The sequence below is a fragment of the Anabrus simplex genome, chromosome 4 (genome assembly GCF_040414725.1).
Source record: "Anabrus simplex isolate iqAnaSimp1 chromosome 4, ASM4041472v1, whole genome shotgun sequence".
NCBI classification, from domain to species: domain Eukaryota; kingdom Metazoa; phylum Arthropoda; class Insecta; order Orthoptera; family Tettigoniidae; genus Anabrus; species Anabrus simplex.
In genome coordinates, this window is record NC_090268.1 from 95,401,573 (window position 1) to 95,424,457 (window position 22,885).

The window sequence follows — 22,885 nt, forward strand, 5'->3', positions numbered from 1 at the left end:
GGTAGTGTTTCACGTTGGTACCAACAACGTAAGGCAAGCTGATATAAGTACGAACATAGTTGGGAATGTGTGGGATCTGGTAGATGCAGCACGGATGAAATTTAAGAAAGCGGAGATTGTTATCAATGGAATTCTGTGTAGGAGGGATACTGACTGGAGGGTGATTGGGGATTTAAATGAGACTATGGAGTGGGCGTGTGGAAAACTGGGAGTGAAATTTCTAGATCCTAATGGGCGGGTAGGAGATAGGGATCTGCGCTCAGATGGCTTTCACTTAAACCGCAATGGTACATATAAGTTAGGAAATTTATTTGGAAGGGTAATAGGGAGGTACATTCAGGGAAACGGGGTTGTCTAGCGAGCGGTGATAAGAGTACAGAGTTCTGGAAGTCAAGTAGGGATGACATAAAAATGTTAGTGTTGAACTGTAGAAGTATTGTAAAGAAAGGAATAGAATTAAGTAATCTAATAGATATATATTTACCAGATATTGTAGTAGGAGTTGAATCATGGCTGAGACATGATATAATGGATGCAGAAATTAATTCACGGAACTGGAGGGTGTATCGTAGAGATAGGATAGGAATGGTAGGAGGGGGAGTGTTCATTCCGGTGAAAGAAGGATTTGTAAGCTACGAAAAAGTTAAAGATGGAAAACATGAAATTCTAGGTGTAAGGCTCATTTCTAAAGAGAATAGGCAACTTGATGTCTTTGGAGTGCACAGACCGGGAAAGGGTAGCGCGTACACGGATTCAGAATTATTTCATAAGGTAATCAGCTATGTGGGATACGACATGGAAAGGAATGTGATTGTAGCGGGGGATCTGAATTTACCAAATGTCAGTTGGGAAGGAAATGCAAACGACAGGAAGCATGGCCAACAAATGGCAAATAAGCTAATATGGGAAAGACAGCTGATTCAGAAAGTGATGAACCAACTAGAGGGAAAAATATTCTGGACGTGGTGCTGGTAAAACCAGATGAGCTCTATAGAGAAACCGAAGTGATCATTAAGATGTTTTTGCCGTAGTTAAAAATAAATTTGTTAGAAAGGAAGGTCTTAAAAGTAGGACTATTAGGTAGTACCATATGGCTGATAAGCAGGCATGACGCAGTTTAAAAAAAAGTAACTATGATCGGTGGAGAACGGTAAATAAAAATGTAAACAAACTCTGGATGGGTTTAAAGCAATTGTTGAGGTATGTGAAAACAGTTTTGTACCTTTAAAAGTGCTAAGAAATGGTAAAGACCAACCTTACTATAATAGAGAAATAAAGTAAGAAGGAGGTGCAGATTGGAAAGAAATAGAGTCAGAAATGGCTGTGGAAGTAAGGAGAAATTGAAGGAATTTACTATAAAATTGAATCTAGCAAAGAAGGCAGATAATAACAACATGATGGCAAGCATAATTGGCAGTCATGCAAATTTTAGGGATAAATGGAAGGGAATTAATAGGTAATTTAAGGCAGAAACAGGTTCCAAGAAGGACATTCCAGGAATAATTAATGAATAACGGGAGTGTGTATGTGAGGATCTTCAAAAGGCAGAAGTATTCAGTCAGTAGTATGCAAGGATTGTTGGTTACAAGGATAATGTCCAGATAGAGGAGGAGACTAATGCTAAAGAAGTATTAAAATTTACAAATGATAACAATGACATTTACAATAAGATACAAAAGTTGAAAACTAGAAAAGCGGCTGGAATTGATAAGATTTCTGGGGATATACGAAAGACAATGGGTTGGGATATAGTACCATATCTGAAGTACATATTTGATTATTGTTTGCTTGAAGGAGCTATACCAGATGAATGGCGAGTTGCTATAGTAGACCCTGTGTATAAAGGAAAGGGTGATAGACATAAGGCTGAAAATTACAGGCCAGTAAGTTTAACATACATTGCATGTAAGCTTTGGGAAGTCATTCTTTCTGATTCTATTAGACATGTTTGTGAAATCATTAACTGGTTCGATAGAAGGCAGTTCGGTTTTAGGAAATGTTATTCCACTGAAGCTCAGCTTGTATGATTTCAGCAAGATATAGCAGATATCCTGGATTCAGGAGGCCAAATGGACTGTATTGCAATTGACCTATCTAAGGCATTTGATAGGGTGGATCATGAGAGACTACTGGCAATGAGTGCAATTGGACTAGACGAAAGAGTGACTGAATGGGTTGCTATATTTCTAGAAAATAGATCTCAGAGAATTAGAATAGGCGAAGCTTTATCTGACCCTGTAATAATTAAGAGGGGAATTCCTCAGGGCAGCATTATTGGACCTTTTTAAAGAAGTGGAATAAGAGGTAAGGCTTTTTGCGGATGATGCTATTCTGTATAGAGTAATAAATAAGTTACAAGATTGTGAGCAACTGCGACGTGACTTCGATAATGTTGTGAGATGGACAGCAGGCAACGGTATGTTATAAACGGGGTTAAAAGTCAGGTTGTGAGTTTCACGAATAAGAAAAGTCCTCTCAGTTTTAATTACTGCGTTGATGGGGTGAAAGTTCCTTTTGGGGATCATTGTAAGTATCTAGGTGTTAATATAAGGAAAGATCTTCATTGGGGTAATCACATAAATGGGATTGTAAATAAAGGGTACAGATCTCTGCATATGGTTATGAGGGTGTTTAGGGGTTGTAGTAAGGATGTAAAGGAGAGTGCATATAAGTCTCTGGTAAGACCCCAACTAGAGTATGGTTCCAGTGTATGGGACCCTCACCAGGATTACCTGATTCAAGAACTGGAAAAAATCCAAAGAAAAGCAGCTCGATTTGTTCTGGGTGATTTCCGACAAAAGAGTAGTGTTACAAAAATGTTGCAAAGTTTGGGCTGGGAAGAATTGTGAGAAAGAAGACGAGCTGCTCGACTAAGTGGTATGTTCCGAGCTGTCAGCGGAAAGATGGTGTGGAATGACATTGGTAGACGAATAAGTTTGAGTGACGTCTTTAAAAGTAGGAAAGATCACAATAAGATAAAGTTGGAATTCAAGAGGACAAATTGGGGCAAATATTCATTAATAGGAAGGGGATGTAGGGATTGGAATAGCTTACCAAGGGAGATGTTCAATAAATTTCCAATTTCTTTGAAATCGTTTAAGAAAAGGCTAAGGAAAACAATAGATAGGGAATCTGCCACCTGGGCGACTGCCCTAAATGCAGATCAGTATTGATTAATTGATTGATTGACTGGCCTTATTTAAGATTCATCCCCAGTATTTCATTGGTGTGAAGCATTAGAAACTATTGAAAACCATCTTCAGGGCTGCCGACATTGTGGTTTTCAACCACCATCTCCCGAACGCAAGCTAACAGCTACGTGACTATAACCACACAGCCAATTTACTCGATAGCTTTGGTTATCTTGATGTTCTTCTTTCCATCATCTCCATTCTCGTTCCACTTTCCATCTACATTTCGATTCTATCCCTTTGCATCTTATTTACAGTATCTTTCTTTCACTGCTCTTGATATTATCACTTATCCATATTCTTCCCCAACGACGTAGCCATGTTGGAACATCGGATCCGCGAGATCTCCCATGTTAAGCAACTTTGGGCGTAGTCATCACTTGGGCAGGGAGTCTAGGTGGTATTGGATGTCTGATCAGTGTCCCTGGCTTAACTGGGGACAATTATTGGGTTTCCAATGTCCAGGTTTGGGTAAGGCACTTGGTAAAACGAACACTATTCTTCACCGTCTTTGACTAGTTTATTGACCCTGCTATTGTCCATTCTTCAAATCACGGACGAAGTAACATAAGACATTGCGTTGAGTGCTCAGCCCGGAGGCTGGTTTAGACCTTAACATCTCCACTATCAACCGGCATAGGTTGCCCAGGCGTCACTGAAGAGGCGTGCTAGGGAAGTGAGGAGTGATGATGATGATCATGATGATGATGATGATGATGCTTGTTGTTTAAAGGGGCCTAACATCGAGGTCATCGGCCCCTAATGGTACGAAATGAAATAACAAAAAATTCAAATTCATCCACTGATCAAAATAAAATAATAAAAAATTGTCATGAAAAATGAATGGATGGACATGAACCCTACAAAAAACAAAAACAAACAAACAAACAAACAAACAAACAAACAAACAAACAGTGCATCAGACTTAAAAATAAGGTAGTTAATTAGAGTATTACTGACCAAGAGACCATTTGTAAAGCACAATGATGCTTGATGTCTGAATGGGTGCTAAATTCACGTCTAAGGCCCCACAGAATGGTACATATCGCGAGTAAAGTAGAACCATGATATTTGTCATTTTGGGGTATTGATCAAAAGTAGCGAAGACTCACGGTGGTCCACACAAGATGATGATGATGATGATGATGATGATGCTTGTTGTTTTAAGGGGCCTAACATCGAAGGTCATCGGCCCCTAATGGTACGAAATGAAAGAACAAAAATTACAAAGGCATCCACTGACCAAAATAAAAATAAAATATGGCATGTAGAATGAATGGATGGACAGGAACTCAACAAAACACAAAACAAACAAACAAAAACCAGTGGATCGGACTCAGTACAGATCGAAAATAACATTATTACCGACCAAGGAACCACTTATAAAGCACAATGATGCTTGGTGTCTAAAGGGAGTGCAAAATCTACGTCTAAGGCCCTACAAAATGGTACATGTCGCGAGTAAAATAGAACCATTGTATGTGTCATGTTGGGGTATTAATCAGAAGTAGCGAAGACTCACGGTGTTCCACAAAAGATGGTACTACTCACAAGTATTGCAATACGTACAAGTAACGCAGACCTATGGTGTGTCACACAATGGCCCAACTCAGAGTCAACGCAAACCGAGAAGGTTCCCCACCTAGGTGTACTAAACACGGGCGCCGGTATTCCCGTGGTGTTCCTCACATAGTGGGTACTAATCACAGGCAACGCAGACCCACGGTGCTGCTCATATAGTGGTACAACTCACAGGCTACGCCCAGACCCGCGGTGTTGCACACATGGGTACGACGCACGGGTACTGGAATCCACCAGGCCAGGCTTTTACTGCTACAAATCACAAACCTATTTCGTACCGAATTTAGTGGTACTACTCGCAAGTACAGGCAACCTATGGTGTTCCCCGCGTGATGGTACGATTCAAAATTAGTTTCATGGTTCTAATTCAGTCAGCTCTTGGTCGCCCCTTTTAGTCGCCTCTTACGACAGGCAGGGGATACCGTGGGTGTATTCTATATGTGCGTCCCCCACCCGCAGGGGGTAGTGTGTTTGGTCCGCGAGAGATATTTTATTTCCCTCAAGTCCGCCGGCAAGCCGGTTAGGACCCCCCTATCCGCCACCTGGGACGCGCCACGTGGGAGTATCACCTCTCCCCCTGCTACGCCTGCGTAGCAGGTTCGTGGCCACACAAGATGGCACTACTCACGCGTATTGCAATTCGTACTGGGAACGCAGACCTATGGTGTTTCTCACACAATGGCGCCACTCATAGCCAACCCAAAACGGTAAGGTTCCTCACCTAGGTGTACTAGTCACGGGCGCCGGTATTCCCGTGGTGTTCCTCACATAGTGGGTACCAATCACAGGCAACGCTGACCCACGGTGCCGCTCATATAGCGGTACAACTCACAGGCTACGCCCAGACCCGCGGTGTTGCTCACATGGGTACAGCGCACGGGTACTGGAATCCACCAAGCCAGGCTTTATACTGCAACTAATCACAAACCTATTTCGTACCAATTTAGTGATACTACTCGCAAGTACATGCAACCCATGGTGTTCCCCGCATGATGGTACGAATCAAGAGTAATTCAATCATCCCTTGGTCGCCCCTTGTAGTCGCCTCGTACGACAGGCAGGGGATACCGCGGGTGTATTCTACATGTGCGTCCCCCACCCGCATGTGGTAGTGTGTTTGGTCCGCGAGAGGTATTTTATTTCCCTCAAGTCCGCCGGCAAGCCTGTTAGAACCCCCCTATCCGCCACCTGGGACGCGCCACCTGGGACGCACCACGTGGGAGTATCACCTCTCCCCTTGCTACGCCTGCGTAGCAGGTTCGTGGGAAGTGAGGAGTGAAGTAGTTTCACGTTGCTTTCCTCACTGAGCCAGAGGTTACTATTATATCTCAGTCTGCCAAGCCTACTAAAATGCCCTCACCAACCGACCCTATGAGTGACATTTTCACAAAATTCTATCAGGTACAGGCTGTGTACGGAATGGCATTAATAGCATCGCCCACACCTCGGTCACTTTTATATTCTCAAAGCCAAGGATGAGACTGAGACTGCACAATGAGAGCAACAAATTTGTTCTCTCCCATACCCGAAGACATAGTGCACTTTAAACACAAGGTATTGAGAACAAAGTCATAATAAAACACATATTGATTAAATATGGCGATACCATTTTTGGGGGGGGTATAATAAACCACGAGATGACAAACGAGGGTATAATTTCATCAGTAGATCAATGGTCAACTGATTTCACCTTTCCGCATTGACAGATAAGTCGTAATCGAGATCGGACAAGTTTTCTCTTTTGATGATGGGAGCGAAGTCTTCGGGAAGGTAAATATTTCGATGAGGTAACTGGCTACTTCCCGGGCAGGAAATATCTAAAGCTTGTGCAGAATATAAGTTTTGTAAGTAACTATATTAGCGACTGTTTAGTAGGACAGCAAATCCTTCTATTACTTATCGTACGGTTACCTGATTTTCATTTTAGTGGTAATTAATGTGGCTGCAAATGTTGAATTTTTTCGTACAAGTTGCTTTACGTCGCACCGACGCAGACAGGTCTTATGGCGACGATGGGGCAGGAACGGGCTAGGTTGATGCTTGTTGTTTAAAGGAGCCTAACATCGAGGTCATCGGCCCCTAATGGTACGAAATGAAATTAGAACAAAAGTTCAAAATCATCCACTGACCAAAATAAAAAATAGTCATGAAGAATGAATGGATGGGCATGAACCCCCCCCCCCCAAGAAAAAACAACAACAGTGGATCCAATTCAAGAAAAGATCATATATAGTAGTATTACTGACCAAGGGACTACTTACAAAGCACAATCCTGAATCGAGTATGCTTGATGAAAGGGCTAGGGGTGGGAAGGAAGCGTCCGTGGCCTTAATTGAATTACATTCCCAGCAATTGCCTGGTGTTAAAATGGGAAACGCCGGAAAACCATCCTCAGGGCTGCCGACAGTGTGGTTCAAACCCACTATCTCCCGAATACTGCATACTGATCGTACTTAAGCGACTGCAGCTATCGAGCTCGGTGCAAAGTGTTTCATAGTCTTCTTACCTCCATTTTAGTGGTATACTCCTGACTCAAACAATGAAAGATAAACGAGGTAGAAAGACAGAGAGACAGAAAGAAGAAAAGAAGGAATAACAGAAGTTTCTTCTGAAGTTGACTCCAGACACAGTAATTTATAGGATGTAAGTTCTGACTACAATATGGTCATAAATCGAGAGATATGAATTCAGGACACTTGAGCTAGACATAGGTAACAGTCACTGCAGCCCGATGTGACGGTGCGCCACCTTGTATAAATCAATAATCCGGCATTTTGTCTTCGATGTCAGGAACCGTCTAACTAATAACATTATGTAAGTACAATTTAGAACTGACTGTTCCTCCTTCAATATTTTATTCTCTGACTGTCACATTTTACAAATATATCATTTAATTTGGCTTCTGTAATCAGGGACGCGTAGAATGAATGCAGAGTAATATTCTATTAAGTTTGAATTTTTCAATGGTAGGATTCAGAAATACTTCGGGAAATGCATTCATTCGAAACATTTACTGTTTGAATAATATCATTATCTGTTTAATGGTACATCAGCTGCTGTAAGTTTCAACGGGTGCAAGGTGGCAAACGTTGTCCGCAGGAGTTCAATAAAGGTTTTGGTGCAAGGATATTTTGATAAATTGAGGAGTACCTGCTGTATTTTACAGCCATGTAAATGTCGTTAACAAAAGCAAAAAAAGTTATGAAAATGTTAAGTACCTCGTTTTTCAAACTACTTTACTTGAAACAATTTCTTTCCACCAATTTTTTGTACGTGCATTGATTAATGCTGCACTAAACTTCAGGTGTCTGTCGCCAGTGGTATTCGAGAAATAGGTACATTTTTCAAAGTTTAGAATTTCTTCTTCTTCTTAATCTGCTTGCCCTCCACGGTTGGTTTTCCCTCGGAATCTGCGAGGGATCCCACCTCTACCGCCTCAAGGGCAGTGCCCTGGAGCTTCAGACTCTGGGTCGGGGGATACAACTGGAAAGGATGACCAGTACCTCCCCCAGGCAGCCTCATCTGCTATGCTGAAGAGGGGCCTTGCGAGGGTTTGGAAAGATTGGAAGGGATAGACAAGGAAGAGGGAAGGAACGCCCAGGCCACAAGTTAGGTACCATCCCGGCATTTGTATGGAGGAGAATTGGGATACCACGGAAAACCACTTCCAGGATGGCTGAGGTGGGAATCGAACCCACCTCTATTCAGTTGACCTCCCGAGGCTGAGTGTATCCCGTTCCAGCCCTCGTACCACTTCTCAAATTTCGTGGCAGAGCCGGGAATCGAACCCGGGCCTCTGTGGGTGGCAGTTTATCACACTAACCACTACACCACAGAGACGGAGTGTTTAGAATTTAATTTATAATAATTAATTGGCATAATAAGCCATGCCACTGAAAACAAATGTAGTATACCTTTAAAAGTACTGTTTTAGTTGCCAAGTTCCAGTTTTGTAGGTTTTATAAAATAGCTGAAGATAAAATTAAAAATGTCATAGTGTAATTTTGCCTACATCTCCCTAGCAGTGGGGTCATGTGAAACTAATCAGAAGGATGGACTTGGCAATAGAGGATAAGAGAAGTAGCGTAGGAAAAAGGTAACAGTGGTTAGACTCGTTTGTTAGTTATTTCATTATAAGAAGTGTGAAAAACGATAATAATAATAATAATAATAATAATAATAATAATAATAATAATAATAATAATAATAATAATAATAATAATAATAATATCCACATTCTCAGAATGAACACTGGCAGGCTCGCCGAAACGATTCTCAACCTTGCTCTCTCAATGAAGTCAAGAACAACTGGCTTAGTGAAATAGAAAATGACTTTCAGGAAATTGTCATCCCACAGAAAATTATTCAAGATCTCTTCAAATTAAAAAAAAACAGTCAACAACCATCATTTTGCTGAGAAAACGAATACCAGGACCAATAAATTATGGACTGAAGAACGGAGGGAACCTTTCAGTGTCCAAATGAAGAGATTTTTGGGAGAAGAAAAATCAGCCAGCTAAATAAGTCCCATCAGGCTCCACAGATTGGCATAACGCTGTAATAATAATAATAATAATAATAATAATAATAATAATAATAATAATAATTGTATAAGGTGTCGTTCGATTTGTCTTAGGCAGAGCGCCCACTGGAAAGACAAGCTACAGTAATAGGACACGGATATGTCGTTTTGCTTGTTGCTAGCGTATGTGGAACGGGAGACCACTCATACGATAAGACAACAACTCGTTACCCCAGCTGCATTACTTCGTGTCGGTGAAAGTGCTGCGTGCTCTACTTTTCCTTTTATCAGATGTGAGTTTCTAATATAACGGTGACGACGAGGGACGATCAAGATTTTAACAAAGCCTTTGTTGAACTTATTAAAGATTTTTCGTGTCTGTATGATATGCTCATGATTAGGCACGGAGTAGGATTGCCAAGGAAATATCTGAGTCCGGTAATTAAATGAATACTGCATATAAAATCAGAAATAAATCTGTAGTAAAATTAATCTGAAGTAGTCAACTCAGTATATCACCGAACTGTTTTTTTTTAGAAATTATTTTCATTATTATTACTGAATACTTGTACAGTGTACCACAGATTAGAAAACACTGCACAGTAATGTTTTTCGCAGCGTCAACAGTGTCACAAACGATCTGCTTAAAGTAATTATGATGTGTAAAACACATTATTTTGTTCTACTCTCTATTAGTCTTCAAAGCGCAAATGTTCCATTTCTATAAAGTGGTTAATGCAAAGTGTAATAGATCAATATCAGCATCTCACTAAAGCCATATTTTTATTTTCAACATCACTTTTGCATTCAAGCAGTCCAGTTTCAGAATCCACATTAATTACATTTCCAAGCGATGTATGGGTATGTCAATGTCATAACCAGCCTTGTGCTAAACATATTTCAATATAGGCTTGTCCTATGGTGCAGAGAGTTTACTGTATATCACAGAGTGAATTCTAATTACGAAATACTAATCATGTAAATTTATTTGTGGTAAATTGAGTACAATTACAAATCAATTATGAAAATGCTAAGATTAGCTGTAACAGGTTTAAAGCCCTTATATAGTAGAAAGTACTAAACACAATATTTGTCCTAACATGGCAATGTTACATTCTGTTTTAAAAAGGAACTAGTGGACCCACGCTGCTCCGCATCATTCATTATAAACAGGTTAGATAACTCGTTTTGACATGCCTGCCGTAGTCTTATTGTTATGCCTGCCCTTTTCAATAGTTTTAATACCGGTACATACTGACTGATTCGATCGTAATGTTATTTATAACACTTCTTTCCATGCAATATTCACTGTGTTTCTTCTTTTCGGGGGTATGGGATCTTAACATTTTCGAACGGTATTGGTCGAGTTAGTGCAACATATAATAATTGACAGTGACTGAATACTGGTTCGGGTAAGTAGACACTCACTTTTTCAAGAGATACCTTCTCATCTGTGCGTACGTCGACTGATTTCTCTCAGTAGCATCTAAGTCATTAGCAACGTTCTGCCATCTGTTGAGTATATTTAGAAGCTGAGGAAGGTCAGATAATCAAAGAGTGTCTAACAGGGAGTAGTATTCTTTCATGATCAGTGGAAGTGTGTACTCTCTAGCTTGACAGGAAGTAATCAAACATAACTGCATGTAATCACTTTAATAAGGTTGAAAAACATAATAATACCAGGCGAGTTGACCGTGCGGTTAGGGGCGCTTGGCTGTGAGCTTGCATCTGGGAGATAGCGGGTTTGAATCCCACTGTTGGCAGCGCAGAAGATGGTTTTCCGTGGTTTCCCATTTTCACACCAGGCAAATACTGGGGCTGTACCTTAATAAGGGCCACGGCCGCTTCTTTCCAACTCGCAGGCCTCACCCATCCATCGTCGCCATAAGACCTAGCTGTGTCGGTGCGACGTAAAGCCACTAAGCAAAAAGAAACATAATATATCAGAATATTGATCAAAGCGTTAGTCGCTTAGCAGGCCGCTAAGTACAGAATGTATTGCGGTCTGGGGTAAGCCTTCGCCTGCAATTATTGGAGTGATCATTAAGTAAATTGATTTTAGGATTACTCAAAGTTGATTGAACTTAAGAGACCTGTCAATGTCTGATGATTCACCGGCAAGTAATTCCGGAAAGAATAAAAAAGAAATTAAACAAATCGGTCCAGTAGAACGGTTGGATGGACTGGACAAAGCTGGTGATGATGATGCTTGTTTTTTAAAGGGGCCTAACATCTAGGTCATCGGCCTCTGATGGTACGAAATGAAATGACAAATTAAAAGTTCATAATCATCCACTGACCAAAATAAAAAATGACATGAAGAATGAATGGATGGATATGAATTTAAAACAATCAGTGGATCCTACCCAAAAACTATCATAAAAATTAGTATTACCGACCAAGAGACCACTTCTACAGCACAATCCTGAATCGAGGATGCTTGTTGTCTAAAGGGGTACAAAATACACGTCAACGGCACCTCATAACGGTACTTATCGCTAGTAAAGTAGAACCATGGTATTTGTCATGTTGGGGTACTAATCAAAAGCAACGAAGATTCACGGTGTTCCACATATGATGGTACTACTCACAAGTATTGGACGTCGTACAGGTAACGCAGACGTATGGTGTTTCTCACGTAATGGCGCCACACATAGGTAACGCAAACCGATGGTGTTCCTCACTTAGGTGTACTAATCACGGGCGAGGGTGATCCCATGGTGTTTCTCACATAGTGGGTACTAAGCGCAGGCAACGCAGACCCACGGTGTCGCTCATATAGTGGTACTAATCACAGGCAACGCCCAGACCCGTGGTGTTGTTCACGTGGGTACGACTCACGGGTACTGGAAGCCTACAGTGACACACTCTTTGCTGTTACTAATCACAAACCTATTTCGTACCTAATATAGTGGTACTACTCGCAAGTACAGGCAACCCATGGTGTTCCTCGCGTGATGGTACGAATCAAAAGTAGTTTCATGGTTCTAATTCAATCATCCCTTGGTCGCCCCTTTTAGTCGCCTCCCACGACAGGCAGGGGATGCCGTGGGTGTATTATTCGTCTGCGTCCCCCACCCACAGGGGGTAAAAGAGAGAAAAAAGAAGAAGAAGAAGAAGGGATCCGTCACTTCGAAAAATGAAGTAACGGACGATGAAAAGCAAGGGCCACGAAGGGCGTGAAAATGGGACTCTCTAGGCCTCGAATGCGCTAATACCGTTGGGGTCGGAAAATAACAAGAGTTGACCAAGGGAGGTCGGACAGGATAGACGAAAGTGAGGAGCCTGGCACATGTAAGTGAAAGCAATGCCAAGACTTAGCTAAGGGTGCCGTGGTCGCCAACCCACACTCCCAAGTGGAGAGCCCCTGGGGCTCCTTTTAGTCTCCTCTTACGACAGGCAGGGGATACCATGGGCGTATTCTTCATCTGCGTCCCCCACCCACAGGGGTGGACAAAACTGGTTTTCATAAACTCTTTTAATACATAGATTAAGAGCAGAGGTCCTTCTAAAAATTTCATATCAACATAAGTTTTTACTCATCTGCAAGAATTCTTGAGCTGAGAAGCCAGTTCTTGCTGAACATTAGAGCGACTCATTGAGCAGAAGAAAGCAGTATTTGCCCGTTTCAATATTTTAGAACCGAGTCAACGAGTTTTTACTTCATTAAGGTAAGCAGCTTCCTAATGAGCGAGTGAGGCCAAGCGTAGCAGGGTTGGGCGCTGGGTTTATTACAGGACGAAGAACGTAACGAAAAGAGCAGCCAAAAGAGAAGGGTTAATTAGGATGACGAAAGCTTTAAAAGCACATTCTTCGAGACGAAGTTGAAGACGACGTCATTTGTAATTAATATGACAGTGCAGAAACTCCTCGACTTACTTAATGTAAGACCTCCCAGCTCATTGTTACCGATGAACGGAGATGCAGGGCCCTGCCATCATTTGACTTTATTGATTTCGGTCGAACAAGTAGAACTTTAATTCAGTTTATGTCCCACTGGTGTTTAGACCTTACCATATTATGTTTTATACTCAAGCACACGACACTCGACGGTATATCTTCATAGTAACTATCCGAGTGAATCAAAAGATATTCAGAGGGTGCGAACGTTATAGTCTGGTGGTTCGATCATTGACCATGGTGTAGTTTCAACCGCCAAACAAACACTTATCCAATGAAAGAAGGGAGAGAACTTCAAGTATCTAGAAATGTAACCCAAACTTTAACTCAGTTAATAACGATTGATTGATTGATTGATTGATTGATTGATTGATTGATTGATTGATTGATTGATTGATTGATTGATTGATTGATTGATTTCTCGGAGATCAAACGGTAGAATTCTAGCCTTCTGAACCTTTTGCTGGTTCGATTCCGGCCCAGTCCAATGGTATTTAACCTTCGGAATGCTGTTGAAGAAATGATTCGTGACTCGATGTTAGACTTAACCAAGCGTCACGTCACAGTCTTTAGAACTATAAAATAATCTCTTAGCATGTGAGACGGCTGACAGCTAAGCATGTCATCTATTTGTTTGAGTAACATAATACTTAGGCATTTCAAAAATTACCTTCTTACTGATTAATGGAACTGGTTTCTAATACAGAATTGTAAGATTACTGTGAAGATATTCCCAAAGGTTTTAACACTTAGGATGTTAGAAAATTCGTTTCAAAATACCGAGTTCTTTCATTGAAAGGCATATAAAGGATTATACAACTTTAATTATACAGGGTGGTTTGGAACAACATGAACCGGTTATATGAGTTTTGGAAGGTTGGTCATACTGATAAATAATTTTAAAGGAATAATACAAGGGTCTCAGTATAACGCTACGATAATACGACCTGGGCAATCACAACGCATTCTTGCAAAGTATGTGTGTGTGTGGTCGTGGCTTTTATTCCCATAATCCCCCTCGCTTATGTGATGGTGACGATTACCGTAGTTTGTTTACTTTGATCAGCTGATGACGGCATCTATGATCAAATTTAGCCTACCTTTACCATACACACTATATATCTTTGTCTGATAACCTAAAATAGAATTACATTGATCAAAAAAGTAGTTAGAACTCCAATACGAAAAAATATAATTTTTTTGCCTTTACGATGAATGATTCCAGGTTAAGTTACTCAGAAAATCGGGAAAGTGTTTCTATTAGTCCACATTTACAATTACGTGACCTATACTTTTGTATAAGGTGTTTAGAATTTTCAAACTTTGTTAGCAGAAAAGTATGAGGGTTACTTATTATAATGTAATTGATGAATTATGAAGGATTCTATGAAGTCGATCATCATTGGTCTGCATTTAGGACTGTCTGTACTTCGAGGAAATCATGTCAGTGCCTTTTATTAGCCCACAATTACATAACATGTAGTTTTGTACAACTTGTTAGAATTTTTAAGCTTGGTTACCAAAAATAATGAGGAGTATGGCTGTTCCTTTACGTGTTATAATATCACTGATGATTTGTGAAGGATTCTGTCAAGTCAACGATCATTAGCCTGCATTTTTTCTGTAGCCCAGTTGTCAGATTTCCTGTCATTTCACCTAGACTTTTCTTAAATGATTTCGATGATGATGATGATGCTTGTTGTTTAAAGGGGCCTAACATCGAGGTCATCGGCCCCTAATGGTACGAAAGGAAAGAACAAAAATGTCAAATTCATCCACTGACCAAAAAAAAATAATGTCATCATGAAGAATGAATGGATGGACATGAACCCAACAAAAAAAGGAAACAAACAACCAAAATACAGTGGATCAGACTCAAAGATTATACATAATTGATTACTGACCAAGGGACCACTCATAAGGCACGATTCTGCTTGATTTCGAAAGGGGTGCAAAATCCATGTCTAAGGCCGCACAGAATGGTACATGTCGGGAATAAAGTAGAACCATGGTATTGGCATGTTGGGGTACTAATCAAAAGTAGCGAAACTCACGGTCGAAATCGAAACAAACTTTCAACGTATTAGGTCGTGTTACGTACATGTAGTACGTGTTGAAGAGATGTTAAGTACAGAACAAAAATGGCCAGCCGGACACCAGTGGGATCCGAACCTACAACCTCCCGATTTCGCGTCGGTTGCTCATAAACTCACGGTGTTCCACACAAGACGGTACTACCCACAAGTATTGTACTTCGTACATGTAACGCAGACCTATGGTGTTTCTCACACAATGGCGCCACTCATAGCCAACGCAAACCAATGAGTTTCCTCACCTAGGTGTACTAAGCACGGATGCCGGTCCCACGGGCCCCGTGGTGTTCCTCACATAGTGGGAACTAATCAAAGGCAACGCAGACCCACGGTGTCGCTCATATAGTGGTACAAATCACAGGCTACGCCCAGACCCGCGGTGGTGCTCACATGGGTACGACGCACGGGTACTGGAAACCCCCAGGCCACGCTAATGACTACTACTAAACACAAACCCATTTCGTACCGAACATAGTGGTACAACTCGCAAGTACAGGCAACCCATGGTGTTCCCCGCGTGATGGTACGAATCAGAAGTAGTTTCATGTTTCTAATTCAATCATCCCTTGGTCGCCCCTTTTAGTTGCCTCTCACGACAGGCAGGGGATACCGTGGGTGTATTATTCGTCTCCCCCTGCTACGCCTGCGTAGCAGGTTCGTGGTTAAATGATTTCAAAGAACGTGGAAATCTATCAAATACTTCCGTATAAATTTATTGACCACATGTTGGCGCAATTCAAACAAATTGCAAAATTATTCAAACGAACGTATTGACCACCACTCGAAGAAAACCAACTTTGCCAGGGAAGAGATTTGAACTCGGACCTCCGAGTTGATAGGATCGCCCATAGCAAGTACGGTGCGGCTGAAACCCACGGTGTGTTTATGTTCGATGCTGATTTCTCGGCATGGCTATCAAGCCGGTATTAAACTACGTGCAGAATTAGCAACACCGCCTCGTAAAGTCAATTTGAATTCACTCGCTAAATGATGTGATTGGTTAACTTCAGCAGCTCATCAAATGGCAATGGCACGCGATGTAGAATTATTTTCTTGAAATTATTCTTCACTATGATCAACTCTCTAACCCTCATATACCCGGTTTACGTTGTTTCTTACCACCCTGCATATAAATAAGTGTATATGTGTGTCGAATTGTACTTTTATATGCGGCGTAATCACATAAAACAATAGTTAAAGACTGGATGGGTTCATTCAACCCAGTGATATGACAAGGTACACTATCGTGTACTGTAAATAATTCAACACAGAATTTTTCGTTCAACTGAAAATATTTAGCACTTAGAAGGTTAAATATGCTAAAATATGCCAGTCCCGTTTCAGCAGATTACCAAAACATAATTAAAAAAATTCTGTGGGACAAAATTTCAGTACGTTGGTGTCTCTGCAAACCGCGGACGCTTAAACCAATAAAAATAAGGAATTAATTGATCGTTTGATTTACGAAATAATTCAATGGAAATTTCAGCCCATAGCTGCACAATAGGCCTACACTATAAATCCCGTTATGATAGGAACAGAAAATCAAAACGGAGAAGAGCGTGATAGTCTAGTGACTCACTCAATTTATTCTTTCCAAAGTTGCTGTGACTCGAATCCAGGTCAGAAGAAGTGAGACTTTCGAAATGTAATTTAAAACCTTTTCAGACTGTCGAAGACACACGTTCAATATTACACTATAACATACCTGTAAGAAACACGCTATTAAACAAAGAGTGACATGTTTCATTCTTACGAGAACATCATCAGATTCTATCACGTCACACTCAATATTTGGAAATATGTATGTTTATTTCTGTCATAACATAATTTGGATCTTATCGTAATGAAGTCCTGCTTTGTAAATGAAAGCCCATAACTTGTTTCCAATCATTCGACAGGGTCAGGAATGTAATGAATGAAGCCCCATCTAGCGGCAAGGATAGGAATTGTGCCGGCTGCCGAAGCCTTGAAGATGATTTTCCGTGGTTTCTCATTTTCACACCAGGCAAATGCCGGGGCTGTACCTTAATTAAGGCCACGGCCGCTTCCTTCCAATTCCGAGCCCTTTCTTATCCCATCGTCGCCATAAGACATATCTGTGTCGGTGCGGCGTAAAGCAAATAGCAATAATAATAATTAATGACTGACAAATAATTAAATGATATTGGCGAGTATTGCTGAAATTAAAGATGACAAGAAAAACTGGAGTACCCGGAGAAGAAATCTGTTCCACCTCCACTTTGTCCAGCACAAATCTCACATGAAGTGACCGGAATTTGAATCACGGAACCCAGCGGTGAGAAGCCGACGCGCTTCCGCCTGAGCCACAGCGGCTCAGTCCTGCTTTGTCTCGTTTCTATGTTTTTCCCTAACTGAGAACAGAACATGTGTCCTTCCGGGTGAACAGAGCGTATCGTTACTGCCTGGGCTTCGCAGTCCCCTCTGGATTTAATTGACTTGTACTAATATTCTTCTTCCTGGCCTTTGTCTTGGCACTTGATGTAACTGTGGCCTAGTTTTAGGGCTGGATTCACTTCCTGAAACCCTATGTGGCTACATTTATTTACTACTGCTTGTTACACAGGGTAATTAAATGTACGCAATCGAATTCTCCGCCTGGGCCGAGAATCGAATCTAGGGCCCTCTGAACCGAGGGCCAGTACATTCATTATTACGCCAAACTCCGGTCGATTTGATGGTGATGATGATGATGATGATGATGATGATGATGATGCTTGTTGTTTTAAGGGGCCTAACATCGAAGGTCATCGGCCCCTTCCAGTCGATTTAGATAAACCACTAAGTGTACTCTAAATTCGTAGAATACCTATTCCCATATTTCAATCACTTCGAGGAGATGTGATTCTCGAAGTGTCACGTATTCCTCTCTCTATCTACCTCTGTTGTATTTTCTCGACGTTCTGCGTGATTTATTTGTCCCTCTTGGTGCTGTTCAATCTTCTCATGGTAGGGGGTAGACGGAAGGAACATCTCCTTCACTGTCTCTGATGCATCACCACTATCCTTTCTTTCTTCATAATCGCCTTCGTCTTTCCTTTTGCCTCGTGAAATATTTTTATGTTCGCCTGCAGTTCCCTTCCCTTGAAACCTCTTCCGCAGGTACTCAAATTTCGTCCCTTCACGGAAATATCGTCATTCTCACGCAGAAAGCAATTTATCCCTTCGAATTCTTTCCTTTTTCATTCCTCCAACAAGTAGTTCTCACTTCTCTTTCATGGTGCAGAGTAGGTAAAAAGAATGCCTTCTTCAACAGCTGAGAGAACAAAATTACTTGAATATTCTAAAATCTTCTCCTTGTCTAACACTAAAGTATCTTTAGAGTTCCTCTCTTTCCCTCAGCCGTCTGAACGAGACCGAACCATCATTATAAAGCTGATGATAGAAGTTTAGATTCATAGGAACTTACGTTCTAAGTCTTTAAACACATGACTAAATGATGGATAAATAAAATAATTACCCGAGGAATGAATACATATGAAAAAAAAAATATAGACTGTCATGTAATGGAAAACTAAAGCACTCTCAGTATTCGTCGTGGTTGGAAAAATAATGTTACCCAAGTGATTTGATGATGTTTGTTGTTTAAAGGTACCTAACAGCTAGGTAATCGGCCCCTAATGGCACGAGGTGCAACGAAATGAAAATTCAAAATTAAAAATGTTTTTTTTTTGCTTTAGGTCGCGCCGACACAGAAAGGTCTTATGGCGACGATGGGACAGGAAAGGGTTAGGAGTGGGAAGGAAGCGGCCGTGGCCTTAATTAAGGTACAGCCCCAGCATTTGCCTGGCGTGAAAATGGGAAACCACGGAAAACCATTTCAGGGCTGCCGACAGTGGGGTTCGAACCTACTATCTCCCGAATACTGGATACTGGCCGCACTTAAGCGACTGCAGCTATCGAGCTCGGTAATTTAAAATGTATCCAATGACTAGAATCTAAAAAAATGAACGACAATGAAAAACGATCGTGAAAGGGAAACAATCAGCGGATCAAATTCACATTGCCGTAACTACTGGGATGATGCTTATTATCTAAAGAGATCCAAAACCCAGGTCACTAGCCCCTCACAATGGTACTAATCACTAGTAATGCAGAACCATGGTGTTCCTCCTATAGTGGTACTAACCGCAGGTAACGAAGACTCATGGTGTTTCTCGCATGGTGGTACTAATCACAGGTACTGTAGATCCATGGTATGTCACACACAATGGCACCACTCACAGGTAAAAATAAACTATGGTGTTTCGCACATAAAGGTACTACTCTGAAGCATCTCAGACCCATGGTGTTCCGCACACACGGGCGCCGGTGTTCCCGAGGTGTTCCTCACTTAGCGGAACCAATCACAGGCCACGTATAATCCTGGTGTAGGCCACATAGTAGTACTAATCATAGGCAGTGTAGATCCACGGTGTATCACACATTATGGCACCACCCACAGGCAACACAGACCAATGGTGTTCTTCATATAATGGTACTTGTCCCATGGTAATCTTTCGAGGCTGTAGAGGTGGGGTCCCTCACTGAGTCCGAGGAAAAAAACCAACCCTGGAAGGTAAACGGATTAAGAAAGAAAGAAAGAAAGAAAGAAAGAAAGAAAGAAAGAAAGAAAGAAAGAAAGAAATTTTAGAACATACCGGTACAAATCAAACTCCACCTCACATGACGTGCTACCCTGCCGGAGTCTAGAGCTATACTGGTTGTTAACCGCGGAGCGCGACGATTTCAATGCCTCAAGATGGGTTACCTTTTGTATCACTCGATGACGTCATACAGAGGTCAGACTCTTGTTGCTGGGCGCATTCCTCCTTTCTCCTTACAGTGTGTTATGAAACACTGTCGTCATGAGTTGTCTACGATTTTAAAACTTACATTTTGTTATAATAATAATAATAATAATAATAATAATAATAATAATAATAATAATAATAATGTTATTTGCTTTACGTCCCACTAACTACTTTTACGGTCTTCGGAGACGCCGAGGTGCCGGAATTTAGTCCCGCAGGAGTTCTTTTACGTGCCAGTAAATTTACCGACACGAGGCTGTCGTATTTGAGCACCTTCAAATACCACCGGACTGAGTCAGGATCGAACCTGCAGAGTTGGGGTTAGAAGGCCAGCGCCTTAACCGTCTAAGCCACTCAGCCCGGCATAACATTTTTTATAAAGCTCGTCAACTCAAGTACGGTTCCGAATTCTACATAAAAATAGATCTAAACATTTCAAAAGTAGAGCTGAAAAGATTTCAGAAATATAGAGGCATGAATTTGACAATGTGAGGAAGGGATTCCAACTTCCCTTAAATCGAACTTGCGCTGTTAATGATGTTTCCACAGCCCAGATCACCTGATACTTCATTCATTCAAGTAGCATGGTAGAATCTCAAGAATATACTCATTGCTTATAAACTTAATGTAAGTAGTCCCAGAATCGGCCCCGCTTCGGGTTAGAGACTCCTCACCCCTAGCCTAGAGGGATGAATGATCTATCAATTGAGCCCCATAAACATAATCACCAGTTAATCAATCCGTCAATAAATTTAGCCCTCGGTACCGTACGCAGGCAATGCAGGGCACAATTTGTGGGCTAGCTTGCCCTTCATCATCCAAGGTGCTGGATAATTCCTTATAAACACCTTTATAATCACCCATATACATTTATATGATGAATATTGGAGAGAACAACACCAATGATTTAAAGAAAATGCTTAGGATTAACATTTCTTCTGTAACTAAAAAATAATATTTTCACTCTATCTGCACGACCTGAGTTTTTCCTGATATAAAGTAGTCATTGTTAAATAATATAAGCCTTATTTCCATAGACGTAATTCTAAGACGAGGACTAGGAGTGCGAAGCAAGCGGACGTATGGCTGATGACTAAGTGGCCATTCAGATTATATACCAGTATAGCAGACTGGGTGGGTACGAAACGAAGTTTTAAAGCTAACATTAAAAACATCATGCCATACCAGAAGTTCAGTATTATGTCAGGGGCTTATTATTAAAAGTTTAAACGTTCACCCCTGGAAGGAATGGCGTATGGCATCGTGTCTGTATTCTCACCAATCCCGACCGTTCTCCGTAACATTTTTGAAATGGAAATTCACGTCCTTTTGGTTTGAATTTCATGTAAAACTGGAGATTATGAGGCAATAATAACGATATCAACAGATATATGTATAACTACTAATTTGCTTGCAATCATCGAAGGCGAAGATACATTTTATTTGGAACTAGCTGATGTACCCGTGCTTCGCTACGGGATTCTCAGAAAGACTGCCGTTGTGGTTTTCCTAACTGAAGTCAACATAGGTCATTACAAAAACGTCAGTAGGTATGTAGCGATTAAAAGCAATGTTATCATATAAAAGACTCGATCAAACAGAAAACCGCACTCTTCTGCCATTATTCCGTTAAATATGCACACTGCTCATTCCAATCAGTGCCTCAGAGTAGGGATCGAATATCTTGAATGCTATGATGAACCAGTAGTATCCGAAAATGTATGAAACAGAACAGAGGCATGCTTAAGAAGAAAGTTATGTAACTCCCCATATAATTCCCGCCAAAATTCAGGCAGGCTGTTACACTCGGTACGACCGGGCGAGTTGGCCGTGTAGTTAGGGGCACACAGTCGTGAGTTTGTATGCGAAAGATAATGGATTCGAACCCCAGTCGGCGGCCCTGAAGATTGTATTCCGTGGTTTCCCATTTTCGCACCAGGCCAATGCTAGTGCAGTACCTTAATTAAAACCAAGGCCATTTCCTTCACACTTCTAGCCCTTTCCTATCCCATCGTCGCCATAAGACCTATCTGTGTCGGTGCGACGTAAAGCAAATTTTTAAAAAATCGGTAGGCAGCAGTAATCCTCTCTATCGGGGATAGAAGACACAAAGCACATCACAACAAACAGTAGTCAACGTAATGCTATTGTTGATCCATTTTATGAGCTTTCTATATTGTAGACCTTCACATTTAGTTTTCTTTCGACTCTGTGATATTAGGGAGTCTTATAAAATTATTTATAGCGTAGACTGTAGTTCTCCGACTTCACATACCGATTTTCATTAAAGTCTGTTTACCAATTTTCTCGTGACTCTGCGCTGATATGGACTTAGCAACAAAAATCCAAATTCATGAATATGTCTGTGATCATAGCCGATACGGTAATAATGAATGATACATAAATGATCAGAAATTTAATACATATACCTTTAGTTACGTAGTATTTATAGATACAACCACTAATAACATAAATATTTGAGAATTAAATTTTAGGCCTTCCCCTAAACTACCATTTCACTCAGCGTAAATAAAATTATTCATGGCCTAGATTGTATATAATTATTTCCAGACATTGCCTACCGATTTTCATTAAGATACGACCATTAATAACATACATGTTTGAGAATTAACTTTTAGGCCTACTCCTAAACTACCATTTCACTCAGCGTGAATACAATTATTTATGGCCTGGATTGTAGCGACTTATTCCCCGACTTTAAATACCGATATTCATTAAATTCTCTTCAGCCGTTTTCTCGTGATGCGTGTAGAGACAGACAGA